This window comes from Aphidius gifuensis, linkage group LG3, assembly GCF_014905175.1.
Source record: "Aphidius gifuensis isolate YNYX2018 linkage group LG3, ASM1490517v1, whole genome shotgun sequence".
NCBI lineage: Eukaryota > Metazoa > Arthropoda > Insecta > Hymenoptera > Braconidae > Aphidius > Aphidius gifuensis.
This window is the reverse complement of record NC_057790.1, coordinates 15,657,099-15,672,547: the sequence shown is the minus strand read 5'-3', so window position 1 is coordinate 15,672,547 and position 15,449 is coordinate 15,657,099. Positions and strand designations below refer to the sequence as shown.

Below are 15,449 nucleotides of genomic sequence, written 5' to 3'. Positions count from 1 at the left end.
TCATTGTTTTATATACTTAATAATTGCTAATATTATTATGATTTTAATATTTAATACTACATACTAGTCAAAAATATATATATATATAATAATAGAAGAAGCGACGTGTTCTTAAACTTCATTTTTTTGTAGTTCTTATTTTTTTTTTTATATAAAAGTTTGTATTTTCTATTCAATAAGCAAATGAAAGTTATTATTCTATTATTTTGAAATAATTCTGTCATCGTCATTACTATAAAATTTGCTCAATAAAAAATTTTCTACTTGATAAAAAATGAAATACAAAAATTAATTGTATATTTTGACCTGATTGATTGCCCATTACTTGTATCGTTTATACTTATTATTTCTTATCGTTAGGAATATTATTCCAATCACTGTGTGAAAAAATTAGTCGAAGTCTTTTAGGTATGTCTTCAAAAAAAAATACGGAAAAACCGTTTTATTTTTTTTTAACTAGGTCAAAGGTTTGCTAAAAAAAGTTGGTCCCTAACTAAATAATATTTCCCTGACGTTTTTTGTAATTTAATCAGTAGTCCAGTTGAAAGTTGGTTGAGTTTGCTCACTTGTACGCAAACGTTAGAAAAAAATCATGGGTAATAGATAAGAGGGTGGGTAATCAATTGGGATAGATGAAAAATCGCGTAAAAATTTTTAAAAGGGGGAAAAAAATAAAAAGTTTTTCTATTTTGAATAGCGGGTAGGATAAAGGGTTTATGGAAAAATTGTATTTGGGAAAGTTGTAGGGAAAAAAATAAGCTAAATTTCATTGTAAGTCATTTTTGAGTTTTATAGAAGGGTTAAGGATATATTAGGGTTTTAAAAGCATTTGGATGCGTTCGATTAAAACGGTAGGTAGGTTGCAAAAAACCTGAACAGAACTATATTACAAATTTACGTTCAATGGACTACCATTGACCTTGAGACCCAGAACACGTTGCACCTATTGGCTTCTGTTTTAATGACCTGCCGTCCACAGGTAAGCCAGGTAAAAAATCGATAATTTGCACAACTCGTAATTACTTAATTAGTGTTCCGTAGGACACTTATGTTTTCGCTTTTCTGTGACTTTTTGTTATTTCGAGATAAAACGTGAAGTCCTGAATCGAATTGGTTTCTAAGATGCTCATTTTCTTTATTTTTTTTAGCCAAAAGCAATCGTCTCATTTATTTCCAATTTTGAGGCCTTATTAGATTTAATATGCCCATTGTTGGACATGGCCCAATTCCAAATATTGACCGATCAATTCCAGCAATGTTTTAATCGACAACGCTTCATCTTTACGATATTTTTTTCAAATTTTTCGGTCGTTTATTTTTTTTTTTATTCAACGATATGTAGTGTCACAAACTGTTTTTTTACAATATTTTTTGAACCACTGAACCGAATTAGTCAATGTTAAAACAAATTTAGGTTTTTTTTTTTTCCAAAAACAGACATGATATTTTTTTTTACTTTTTGGGCCTTATTAGATTTTATATGCCTATTTTTGGACATGGCCCAATTCCAAATATTGACCGATCAATTCCGGCAATGTTTTAATCGACGACGCTTCATCTGCAACTTTACGATATTTTTTTCAAATTTTTCGGTCGTTTATTTTTTTTTTTATTCAACGATATGTAGTGTCACAAACTGTTTTTTTACAATATTTTTTGAACCACTGAACCGAATTAGTCAATGTTAAAACAAATTTAGGTTTTTTTTTTTTTCCAAAAACAGACATGATATTTTTTTTTATTTTTTGGGCCTTATTAGATTTTATATGCCCATTTTTGGACATGGCCCAATTCCAAATATTGACCGATCAATTCCGGCAATGTTTTGATCGACGACGCGTCATCTGTAGACTCTACGATATTTTTTTCAAATTTTTCGGTCGTTTTATTTTTTTTTTATTCAACGATATGCGTAGTGTCACAAACTGTTTTTTTACAATATTTTTGTAAACAGCAAGAAAAAAAATAAAAAATTCTACGGAACACTTAGGGTGCACCTTGGGGAACTTGACTATCTTTTTTTTTATTTAATACTTTTAATTTTATTAATTTAAGTTAATTTTGAAATCCCTACTAAATTAATTGGCACCCGACCGAGATATTAACTTTTGAAAATTCAAAAGTATACGAATTATTATTATTATATGAGGCACGTTGAAAATAATAATAATAATACGTATGCTTTTCAATTTTCAAAAAAATCATATATAACGAAAATTAAAATTTTCAATACTCCGGTGGGTTATGGCAATTATTAGCAATTATATAATGAATATAATAAAACTGGAAGGTGAACTCCTATGCTTAGCCAATGTACGGAGTGTCGCTAGAGATAGCAATACATTGGTTGGCATTCCCTCTCACTCACGCATGGCACATTAAATCGTGTACAGTCGACGTCAAAACAAACTATTACTACACGGTATAAAAGTTACATTATTTTTCAGTAGTCTCAACCAATTATAGTTGACGTGACTGTACCGACAAGGACAACATCCCAACCATTGAGTTTCTCTCTCGGCGACACGATGTTCGGCTTCCAGTTTTATTATATTTCAGTGATGTGAGTGAGATGAACTAAGCAGGGCTGCCAACACTGCGCGTCGAATCTCCACAAAAAATGATTTTGTTGGGTTCCAATGTAAATCGGGAAAAAACACCCACATCAAATTTTTCTATTAGAATTCTAATAACTCCGTGAGTTTTAAAGATACTGTTTTCAAAACAGCGGCGATTTAAAGATTAAAATAAAAGGAAACTTTTAATTAGTCGGTGCAAATCGATCACGCTTACAGATAAAAAGTTATTTAATATTTAAAAAAAAAAGGAAAAAAGGTTTTTAACATTTTTGGCACTAGCAACTTTAATAATTATTTGAGAAAAGATCGAAAATATATAATTAAAGAGATTGAAAATACGCTTCTTTTGGTTCTAACACGAAGTATCTCGGACAATTACTTTAGAAATAAGAGCGTTTTTTAATTTTCGGTAGACAAATCAATACGTAGGTGACGCGAAGCTATCTTTTCGAACCTTGTGCGCTATCCCCCTAAGCCATCGCCCGTTACTATAAAAGGTTGAAAATTTTCGTTCTTATTAATAATGACTTTCGATGAATACGAGGAAATAGATTTTTTGAGTACTAAGGTATATAAATCGAGACATGAATGTATATAAAAAAGATAGAATGATTTGAATTGTTCAAAAATTGAAATCTAACCGATTATTCGAAATTTTGAAATTTATTTCAGTTGATTTAGCTAGAATTAGTGGACGATAAAATCAGAAAAATCGAATTATGAATTTTATAATAAATCCCAAGCCATCTGATGCAACTATTTTTAATTATTTAGGCAAATATAGCTAAAAAATTCAAAAAGATTTGTGAGGAATTTATAACTTTTCCTTAGGTACTGAATTTCTTTGGGGTTTTTCTGATTTATTTAAAAAATAAAAATGACCAAGGAAAAGCAGTAGCTAAGGAAAGAATGTAGCTAAGAAATTGAGGTTGCCAAAAAATTATGTTGAGAGGAAATAATGTTGCTTAAAATATAATTCTTTGGCAACCTCAATTCCTTAGCTACTTCTTTTCCTTGGACATTTTTATTCACTTTGTAAATAAAATACATGTAAATTTATTTTTTAAAAATACAAATGTCCAAAGAAAAGCAGTAGCTAAGGAAAAAATGTAGCTAAGGAATTGAGGTTGCCAAATAATTATGTTTGAAGAAAATAATGTTGCTTGAAATATAATTTTTTGGCAACTTCAATTCCTTAGCTACTGCTTTTCCTTGGACATTTGTATTTTTAAAAAATAAATTTACATGTATTTTATTTATAAAATAAATAAAAAACCCAAGGAAAAGCAGTAGCTAAGGAAAGATGCCGTGAATCGAACCCCTACACCCTAAACGCTACCTAATTCTACATATTCCTAACACCGTGCTTTAACCGACTTAAGGTTGAATGTAAACAGAATTTCCCACTATACGATTTTCGATTTTTTGATTTCATATTAAAGCTAGAATAATTATCTATCTTGTTGATTTTTTTCGGAATTTTCGTGGGTCGTTTTTTTTAGATAATTGATGTCAAAGTTGACAACTTTAACACGTAGGTATAAGGACTGAACACATATTTTCTCCTGTAGCTCAAAAAGTTTCTATACGATTTTTCTTAATTTACTATCAGCTTGTAGTTTATGATAATACCGATTTTTTAAGCCCTCAACGATCAATTTCGTCTGTTGATTTTGAAAGATATTCATTTAACAGAATCAAAATTTTCTATCATTAGCCGTCATTCTCTCTCTTTTATTCGTCGTGCTGTCTCATGTTTCTTGGCTATGGTAGTATGTGTGTGTCTATCCAAATAGACTACATCCACACATCTACCAAGAGCCTGTCAGTATAGTGAATATATTTTGGACAGAGGGGCACTGAAAATATTTTTTATAACCATATGTAGATGCGCACCCTCTCGGGCCCAAACTTCGTCCACCGATGCGATTTACATTCAACCTTAACCACGAACGCAACTTGACAAGAAACAATTTTTATTTTACTTGGATGATCTTTATGCTAAAAGCTTATATATAGCTTTAATATTGTTATAAATTGAAATAATTATAGCAAATGCCTTAGTACTTCTTGAATATGACAATACAATGTATTAAGTTTCATCATTATGTTATACATTTGCCAGTATTGACTTCATTTGTTATGGTGAATGTATTTGAGAAAAAAAAATGAAACTGAATAAATTGGCTCAGTTAATTCATCAGCCACTTACCGAATGTGGTTCAACAATTCTATCAGCAATGAATTTATTGAAACATTCACTTATAGAAAAAATTGATAACATGATTTTACATTCATCAAATAAATAAAAATCATAAGGACGAGCAGTAGCTAAGGAATTATTGTGGCCAGAAAATTATTTCTTAAGAAATTATTGTTGCCAAAAAATTATCTTCTAAGGAATGAATGTTGCTTGAATTATAACTTTTTAGCAACCTTGATTTCTGAGCTACATCTTTCCAATAGCTACTGCTTTTCCTTGGGTTTTTTATTTATTTTATAAATAAAATACATGTTAATTTATTTTTTAAAAATACAAATGTCCAAGGAAAAGCAGTAGCTAAGGAATTGAAGTTGCCAAAAAATTATATTTCAAACAACATTATTTTCTTCAAACATTCCATTCCATTCCATTTGGCAACCTCAATTCCTTAGCTATATTTTTTCCTTAGCTACTGCTTTTCCTTGAACATTTGTATTTTTAAAAAATAAATTTACATGTATTTTATTTACAAAGTGAATAAAAATGTCCAAGGAAAAGCAGTAGCTAAGGAAAAGATGTAGCTAAGGAATTGAGGTTGTCAAGAAATTATTTCGTTGAAACATAATTCTTTGGCAACCTTAATTCCTTAGCTACTGCTTTTCCTTGGACATTTTATTTATTTTATAAATAAAATACGTGTAAATTTATTTTTGAATAATGAAAATGTCCAAGGGAAAGCAGTAGCTAAGGAAAAGATGTAGCTAAGGAATTGAGGTTGCCAAAAAATTATTCCCTTGAAACATAATTCTTTGGCAACGTTAATTCCTTAGCTACATCTTTTCCTTAGCTACTGCTTCTCCTTGGATATTTTTATCATTCTAAAATAAAATTACATGTATTTTTTTCATTGGATAAATCAAAAATACCAAGAACAAGCAGTAGCTAACGAAAAAATGTAGCTAGGGAATTAATGTTGCTTACAACATAATTTTTCTGGCTACCGTAATTCCGTAGCTACATTTTTACTTTAGCTTCTGCTTTTTCTTGGACATTTTTATTTTTTTAAAATGAAATTACATGTATTTTATTTATTGGATAAATAAAAAATACCAAGGACAAGCAGTAGCTAACGAAAAAATGTAGCTCAGGAATTAATGGTGAAAACATAATTTTACCGGTTACATTAATTCCTGAGCTACATTTTGTTATTAGCTACCTCTTTCTCTAGGTCATTTTTTTTTTCCTAAATAAAATTATATGTATTTTATTTATTAAATAAATAAAAATCCCATTTACAAGACGTAGCTAAAGAAAAGACGGATTCAAAGAAAGTATAAATTTTTTTCATTCGAATCAATTAAAATTAATTAAAATATTTTGTCTTATTTTATTCTTAGCTATTTGCTGTAACATGTCGATTAAAATCCCTAGCGAAAATGGCGACACCGATCCGACACCAATCCGACAGTCGGTTTGTGCACTGATCTCATACAAAAACGACACAAAACCGACACACGACTATAAGAATTTCTAAGTCACAAAAATAAATAGTAAAAAGCATTTAAAAAATAAAATATTATGTCTGAAAATTTCTAAATAATATTCTTATAATTTAAGACACATTAGAATTTTTGTTAAATAATTTTTTTATTGAAAAAACTCAATTCTGTTTATGTATTAGAAGTGAGGTTAGCTGTCAGAATCATCTGTACACGACTGTGGGATTTTACAATTCTCACACAATTCCGACACAATTCCGACACACGACTGTGAGAATTGTAAATCCGACTCAATTCCGACACAATCCGACAGACGTACGACAGTATATTTTTATTTTGTATTTAATAAAAAAAAGAGCATTTTATTAATAAAAATTTTTGTTCAATATTAAAGTTATAATATTTTAATAATTTTAGGCATATTAGATTTTTTTTTTTTTGAATAAATTTTGACAAAAAAAATAATTGGAAACATGGGAAACCAAATACATGGTTTCATTACAAAATTACATTCGAGTTACAAAAATACCAAATACGTGGAAAACTGATTAAATGTATTAGTTTTGAAAAAAAAGTATTTAAAAAGAAACCTTTCTTAACCTCATAAAAAAACCAAAAAATGATAATTGTCTAATAAAATAATTTTAAAAAAATCTAATATGCGCCTATAATTATTAAAAGATTATAATTTTATTATTAAACAAAAATTTTTGCAAATCGCGAATTCTCACAGACGATTCCAATTATTTTTTTTATCAAAATTTATTCAAAAAAAAAAAAATCTAATATGCCTAAAATTATTAAAATATTATAACTTTAATATTGAACAAAAATTTTTATTAACAAAATGCTCTTTTTTTATATTGAATACAAAATAAAAATATACTGTCGTACGTCTGTCGGATTTGTGTCGGAATTGTGTCGGATTTACAATTCTCACAGTCGTGTGTCGGAATTGTGTGAGAATTGTAAAATCTCACAGTCGTGTACAGATGATTCTTACAGCTCACCTCACTTTTAATACATAAACAGAATTGAGTTTTTTCAATAAAAAAATTATTTAACAAAAATTCTAATGTGTCTTAAATTATTAAAATATTATTTAGAAATTTTTAGACATAATATTTTATTTTTTAAATGCTTTTTACTATTTATTTTTGTGACTTAGAAATTCTTATAGTCGTGTGTCGGTTTTGTGTCGTTTTTGTATGAGATCAGTGCACAATCCGACTATCGGCATTTTCGCTAGGGATATATTAATAAATGTAATAAATCTCATTATTCAATATTTTGTCTTTTTATTTTCATACTTATATATTTATTCTTAACTATCCTACTTATTATTAAAAACATCTTCTATTTCGCATCAATTGAACGTCATTCTTAATAAAGACAAAATTTTTCTTACTGTCACGTTAGCGCGCGATGGTTTGGGAGATAAGTCACTGACATTTAGAATATAGGGTTATGTAGAGTTAGGTAGACGTAGGTTCGAATCGAGGTCAGGACATCGAGAATTTAAAAGTGTATATCACTAATACTATCACAGTGCGCGTAAATACAATAGTTGCGTGTGTGTATGTGCGTCGAGTTGGGTAGCGTCGGGTCTAAATAACATTATCTCTTTTTTTTATATATCTATCGCTCTCGCGTATGGGAGTTTTGAGTGGGGACACGTGAGGGGTAACGATTTAATAAAAAATCACAAACTTTAAAAATTAATTACGCGTAAACGCTCGGTTAAAACAAAAAAACTTATAGGAACTACCCCCCCTAAAATCTTATTATCTACAACTTTTATTTGAAACATTTTACTCTAAGTCTAACGGGAAACGCGTAATTGACTTTTTTATATTTAATTATTTTTTTTCAACCCTTTCCCTTGTCCCTATCAAATTTTAAACCCCACCATTCGATTCGCGAGCCCCGATTACATACCCCTATATTTTTTGTTTTGAAAAACTTAAAACTTCCCCAAGTTGGACAGATTTTGACCAGACTAATATATTTGTTAAATTCTTATAATAATTTTTTTTTTGTTTTCTTTAATGGTAACCCCGAGATTTTTTCGGTGCGCCACTGCCAAAATGTCATTGTTTACAAGACTCAACGGAGCCGAACTATCCTAAGGGGTTACCCCGAGATGATGTCGTTGGACCAGTAGAGAAACTAAGTGGTGGCAAAAAATTCCGCCGACTCGGGGTTACACTGAGATTTTATAAAAATTCACATTCTGATTATCTATCGGAAATTCTCTCCGTGCAGAAAAAAAATGTAAAATTAACTTTTTATACTGTAATATCTATACAGTATTTTTTTCTCCGTGTATTGAAACAGTATGAATTTTCAATACTCTCTCAATACTTGGTTTTTTTTTGTGTTTCAAGGACCCGTCTTGAGTATTAAAAGAGTACTCGAAGTCAATACTCAGTATAATCGGTTATTCTGAGTATTGAAAATATATGGAAACTCAATACTGTAAAAATATTAGTCCCCTGAAAAACTTAGCTATGAATATGAATAATACGGTATTGATGGACTTCGTAGCTTATGTGAACGAAATTTCAAATATAATCAACATGTAAAAACGGTCTTGCTGTAGGGTATCGGTTTCGTGATTAGGTAGCCATCAGATCAAATCCGGGTAGGAAAAAATTTATGTAAGATTGTCATCTTCAAGTATATTGTGTTAAGGGATTTGGACGATTTTTTTCGGAATATGAGAAAGAAATTAAATTTATACAGTAGGTTTTTGAAATACTAATACATTTTATGTGATTTTTTGGTAATTGTTTGGGAGTTCGTTTTTTTTTTTATTAATTTTTAAAGTTGACAACTTTTAACATTGGCTCTTATGGAGAATGCGTTTTTTTTAAGAAAAAAATCAATTAAATTACCAATATCTCCAATCGACAATATGACATCATGAAAAAAAAACTATCGGATTATCAAATGAGACAAAAGAAAACGTATAGAAAAAAAATAAAAAAGGTTTGGAGCATAGTTTTTTTACAATTAATAATTAAAGTATGAAAAAATGGATTTTTATGAGGAATTATTGAAAAATCACTAGAGACCTCGTGCGGATGACTTCTAGAAACACAATATTTCTATGAGTGCGAAAAAGACAAAAAACAGAGAAAAAATGTTGTCTCACTCTTCGTTTTAAAAAATCGTCCAAATCCTTTAATATAAAATACCGAATATTAAACTTTTTTCTTATTACAATTCAGAGTATAGAAAGAGTATTGAGATTCAATACCCAGACAGCAAACTCAAATTATAACAGTATTGAAAAAGTATGGAATTTGGCAACCATACTCGTATCAATACCATGGTAGAAGTACTACAGGTATGGCAGTAGTCCATGCTTTTTTCGTCGCGTTCTGCGCAGCCTTATTTTTTCAACCAATCAACAACGCGCCATCGAGCTGTTTTGCTTTTCTTTCTAACACGCAATCTCTATTATAAGAGCCTCTCTCTCTAACATACTGTTTTGACAACTATTTTTTATATTGTTGTAAATACTAATAAATATATGTGGAGCATGTTTATAAAAAATCAGAAAAATAAAAAAACCAAGACAGTTTAACAAATAAATTATAATATTTTCATTGTTGTTTTTTTTGATGCCACAAACAATAGAGGTTGTGTTGTATTTATTATACTTGGATTCATTTATTTAATATAAATAATTAATTTTTATTATTGATGTATGTGAATCATTATAAGATATACCAAATCTAGTTGAATAAATATGATAACTTTTGAAAAATTTAAAAAAAACTTGAAAATTTTCTTAACAAATTTGTATCGCGCGCGCATAAAGTCTTCCATTTTTGTGGCGAGAAGGCGACCTTTTGATTGGTCGATTCACAGCGGCCAAACCAGGCTGCGCACTGCCATACCTGTAGTATTTCTACCATGTATCAATACAAAGAAAGTGGTATTGATTTTCAATACACTTTCAATACATGATTTTTTATCCTGGGCCGCATTGTGGGTTCTTTCTGCTATCTCCAATATTTCTTGAGAAAAAAAAAAAATAAACATAAAAATTTATTTTCGAATAATTTTATTATCAATAAACCATAAAATTATTTAAAAACCATGATTTTATTATATCTGAAAAATTAAGATAACCATAGCCCTAGCCGGAGTATTGAAATTTTTTAATTTTCAACAGGTAACGCGGGCCACACGCCCCAACAAACGGCTGATACCGAACTCAGGCCCGAGCACCCCGCGGTGCCCCCCGTGGCGGCTTATTGCGGATTATGGCCATTATGACTAACCTTTTTTTTTTTTTGTTTTTTTTTGACTCGTTTTGTCTAGTTTTGCCAAGTTTGGATTAAGGGAGTTTGGCTATAATCAAAGCTAAGTAAAAAAATTTGCTGGTAAAATAATGTAGATAACTAAGTTTTTTTTTTTAAAAGTCCTTTATTTTGAACTTGGCAAAACTAGACGAAACTAGTCAATAAATAAAAATGATAACGGACGGTCATAGAAGCCAGAATGAACGATAAGTCACGTTCCGCATCCCTGGAGCGCTTGAGCCTGAGTTCGGACGTTGCCCTTTGTTGTTATAGACAAAATTAAAATGATCCTCTGAAAATTTACAATGTACCATAGTAGTAGAAGGTGGCTCTTCTGGGCGAATTTCGGGAATTTGGTTATCCCTCCTTTCCCCCTAGTGTGTGTTGTGCTGGGTTGCATGGGCCGCTAGTACAGGGTCCGTGTAGGGTAAAAATGAAATAGCATAGGTGCGAGTGAGAGGTATGTGTGTGAGGGGGTGTGTAGTATAGGATGAATGAGATTGTAAGGGCGCGTAGTAAAATAAAAGCGCATGGGTGACGTCACGGGGCGACGGTGAAGTAGATATAGAGCATAGGTCAAGCGTAGTATAGAAATAGAATAAGAAAAATCGTGCAGGTAGATTCTTGAGTTTTTTTTTTTAGCATAGAGTTTTCAGTTCCCTAGCGGATGCGTCGACACCTATTCGATCGGGATTTGACTCTCAAATGTAGCACTCAGTCGACAGCGATTTGACAGCCATTCGACAGCATATATAAAACGTAATTCACGAGCACCGGATACTCAAAATGAGTTGGAAAAATGAGAAATAAATATAAAATTATAATGAGAATAACTTAAACTGACTGAAACCTTGACTAGTACATGTATTTAATATCAAATAAGAGATTAAATTATACACGGTAGAGAGGTTAGATTGATATGATTCGCATTTCTACTGGAATCAGAAAGCTGTCGAGCCTCAGACCATTCATCGGTAATTGACTCGGTCATTATTACCGAGATATTTTGTCACTAAATCGACAGACTTTCGACACCGAATTGAGAGCTGTCTAATTTATTCATTTTTCATTGTTTTAAATTGTTTAAACAGTATAATGGACGTTATTGATGCTAAATTTGTATTTTTTTTATAAAAAAATTGATAAAAAATATAAAAAAACTTGTAAAAATTTAAAAAAAAAAATTTTTTTTTTGTTTATAATTTTTAAATTAATTGTTAATAACAATTGCATGTAAAAAACATAAAAAAACAGTATAATTAAGCATTTAAAGTATAAACGATTGCCAAAATAATTTTTTTTCAATTTTATATCACTATATATGCCAGTTGACTCTGTCTCGACACCGTTTCGATCGCGTTTCGACAGCATTTCGACCGCCTTTCGACAGGCTTTCGACACCGAATTGAGAGGTGCTTAATTTGCTCATTTTTTATTGTTTTAAATTGTTTAAACATTATAATGGACTTTATTAATGATAGATTAGTATTTTTCTATAAAAAAATAATAGAAAATAAAAAAAAACTTGTAAAAATTTAAAAAAAAAAATTTTTTTTTGGTTTATAATTTTTAAATTAATTGTTAATAACAATTGCATGTAAAAAACATAATAAAACAGTATAATTAAGCATTTAAAGTATAAACAATCGACAAAATAATTTTTTTTAAAATTTTATATCACTATATGCCAGTTGACTCTGTCTCGACACCGTTTGGATCGCGTTTCGACAGCATTTCGACCGCCTTTCGACAGGCTTCCGACACCGAATTGAGAGGTGCCTAATTTGCTCATTTTTTATTGTTTTAAATTGTTTAAGGCCAGGCCTTTAACATCTAGTGACAAAATTGAGATGTACACTCATCTTAGTAATGGCCGACAAACTAGTCTGTCAAAAAAACAATAATTAAAATTATTTAGACTTGTTACATCACTTGGAGACATAATTTCCGACACGTGTGCCATTTTTTTGAACATTTTGATATATTTTTTTTAGTCATTCAATTAAAAATAAAATTGTTATCGTGGGACAAAAATTCGAGGTGCAAACCCATATAATAATAATTATAGATAATATGAACAATCTGAACACACACTGACACACACACACACACACTTGGTACATCGGCCATCGTTTACGAGTGTGTGTTCAGATTGTTCATATTATCTATAAATATTCTATGATTATTGTGTTTTATTTACAATAAATTTCTTCTCAAGACCTAATTTCCGACACGTAAAAAATTATTAGCAATTTTTTGAGTCTAATTAGAAAACAATCGGTTTATTTTTGTGGATGTTATCGTGGGACAAAATTTATCATCTTTCTTATCTTCACTTGTATCTAAAGTCACTAGAAGTTAAAGGCCTGCCCTTAAACATTATAATGAACTTTATTATTGTGACCACTTTATTGTGGCAAAATATAATTTAAATAAACATTTGATAAATTTTAAAGTGAAAGAAATACCGGAAAATACTGTAGTTGAAACATGGATTGAAGAAGCATTTGCAGAACTGTACAAGCTGATCAGAAATTATTCAAATAATGCGCGTGATCGAGTTATTCTCAGTTTCAAAACCCCTTCTATGAACTCTGAGGCGCATACTCACTTGACACCCGCCAATAATTTTACATTTGAACGGTTATGGGAGATTGTAAGTAGCATTTGTCAAAGTAATGATCCAGTGCAGGCCAACGATCTATTTACTATTGACTTGGTTGTATTAAAATCAACGACTGGTGGTAGTGTCCCGCACCAAGTAGTACAAAAGGCTCGTGGTGCTCTGGAACTGAACCACGATAATGTATATTTATGTTTGCCACGTTCTATTGTAACGTGTTTATCAATAAGAAAAAAGAAAAGAACTATAGTTGCTGGTAAAAAGCTGGATCTTGAACTTTGTCAAAAAGCTAACATTAGTGTGCCACCTGGTGGGTGTGGGATCAATGAAATAATTTTATTTCAAAATTATTTAATTACTGAATCTGCTGCATTAGTTATCTGGAATTTCGATATTAATGATAGTCATACAATTTATTTTGATGGGAAAAAAACTTTACTCAATCGCGGAGTTTCACGTGAACAAATGAAAATTTTGAATATTGTGTATTATCCTGATGACCAAACATTTTGCACCTATAAAATATGTGCATGTATTTATGGCTACAAATATAAAATTCTGGTGTGATTGGTGTCGTATCGGCTTTACAAAAAACGAATATCATAAACAATGTTGGACAAAATGTGACAAGTGCTTAAATTTCCCGGCATGTAAAATCAATAACAGTAATGATGATGATTTTAGAAAATGTTTGATATGTAATCGAGTATTTTATAGTGAACAGTGTGATGAAAAACATTTACAACCAGACTCGTATTCAAAAAATTTTTCCGTTTGTAATCGAATTAAAAAATGTAATGTTTGTCGTAAAGTCTACGTCCGTGACAGTGAACATTGTGAAATAACACAAATGTGGTTATTATTACTGCGCACCCTGTCAAGACCACAAACAACCAAACCATCTGTGTTATATGAAGCCTCGGCCGATAAAGCAGAGTGCTCGTAAAGAAAAAAAAGTTAACGGATTTTTATTTTTTGATTTTGAAACACGGTCTGAGCTGAGTTCATATAAAAATAATAAACAATTAAAAATGCATATCGTCAATTATTTTTGTGCGCAAATAGTGTGTGAAATTTGTTCAGAGTCAGACGGTACAGAAAATTGTCATTGTAGTGAGACGCACGAATTTACACATCAGGGTGATGATGCCATGGAAAAATTTGTTGATTTAGTTTTAAAGTCAAAATCAAGATACTCAAAATTAGATTGTATAGCTCATAATGGCGACGGCTATGATGCTCAATTTGTCTTACGTGAAATAATGAAAAGAGTGCCTATAACAAATATTCAAACAATTGTAAAAGGAACTAGGCTTATTACATTGATATCTTTCGATAATGTCAAATTTATAGACTCGCTGAATTATTTTTTCATGCCATTGAGTGCGTTACCAAAAGCTTTCGGGAATAAAGAATTGACTAAGGGTTTTTTTCCTTTTTTCTTCAATAAACCAGAAAATCAAAATTACATTGGTCCTTTACCTCCTAAAGAAGACTTTGGTGTGCGCGCGCTGACTATTGAAAAACAACAAGAATTTGATAAATGGTATAATGAACGACTTCAAGGTCCACCATTTGATTTTAAACAAGAAATGGCAATTTATTGTAAATCTGATGTAGAATTACTTAAGAAGGCGTGTATTACATATAGAAAATTAATGATGCAAGTAGAGAATGTTTGCCCATTCACCGAAGCTTTAACTGCTGCATCGACTAGTTTATTAATTTATCGTAGAAATCATTTAAAAGAGAATGAGGTAGCACTGATCCCCAAGAATGGATATAGGTTAGGAGACATGCAATCTACCATAGCTATACAATGGCTACTATGGCTTGAACATTCTCAAGGGATCAAAATAATTCATGCTGGTAGAGGGCGTGAGCGTAGAGTAGGTCCCTTTCTGGTCGATGGCATTTCAGAAGATGGCAAAACCATATACTCTTTTTTAGGTTGTTACTATCATGGTTGTGATTGTTTTGAATTGATTAAAGATGTGGATGTAGATTTAGGGGATAATACAACGCTTAGAACGAGGCGCGAGAATACTGAGTACATAAATGCATATTTTAAAAAAGAAGGTTATGAATTGATTATTATTTGGGAATGTGATTTTAAAAAAATGTGTCAAAACAACGTAGATTTGAAGAATTTCTTGAAAACAATTAATAATAATTTTTATAAAGAAGCAATGCTTTATTTGGTGGGCGAACTGAAAATTTTTGTGTCTC

At 30.5% G+C, this 15,449-nt stretch overlaps 1 pseudogene; it reads right to left on the bottom strand.

Moving 5' to 3' along the window:
• LOC122850946 overlaps positions 1 to 15,449 on the bottom strand; it is a 220,743-nt pseudogene that overhangs the window by 182,777 nt on the left and 22,517 nt on the right.